The sequence below is a fragment of the Buceros rhinoceros genome, unplaced genomic scaffold, assembly GCF_000710305.1.
Source record: "Buceros rhinoceros silvestris isolate BGI_N320 unplaced genomic scaffold, ASM71030v1 scaffold18521, whole genome shotgun sequence".
NCBI lineage: Eukaryota > Metazoa > Chordata > Aves > Bucerotiformes > Bucerotidae > Buceros > Buceros rhinoceros.
The window spans coordinates 50,171-50,548 of record NW_010396165.1 but is presented as its reverse complement, the minus strand read 5'-3'; positions in this window follow the sequence as shown (position 1 = coordinate 50,548).

The window sequence follows — 378 nt, the reverse complement described above, 5'->3', positions numbered from 1 at the left end:
AAGGCTGGCAGTGGGGCTGGGGCACAGCTGTCGTGGCTCCCAGGCACAAGGAGAAGCCCTGACGTGGGACTCACTGTGATCCCAAGCCCCATGGCATGAGATCAGCCAAGGAAGGGTTTGGGGATGGACAACAGAGTTGCCCGGGCAGTGCCTGTTTCTGTGGTTGGTGGCTTCTGGGCAGAAAAACCCCTAGCAAAAGAGGAAGATGCTCTTAGCTGGTTCATTCCGTGCTAGTTTTCATTTTGAAGTCATATCCCAGGCCCTACACAGGGTGCAGGGGATGACCAGGAGAGTTGGTGGCCTTATGGTGGCATCACCTGAGCAGCCAGGAGCCAGCCCAACTGGCACAACCCAGCCGGGACAGCAACGTCCTCCAGA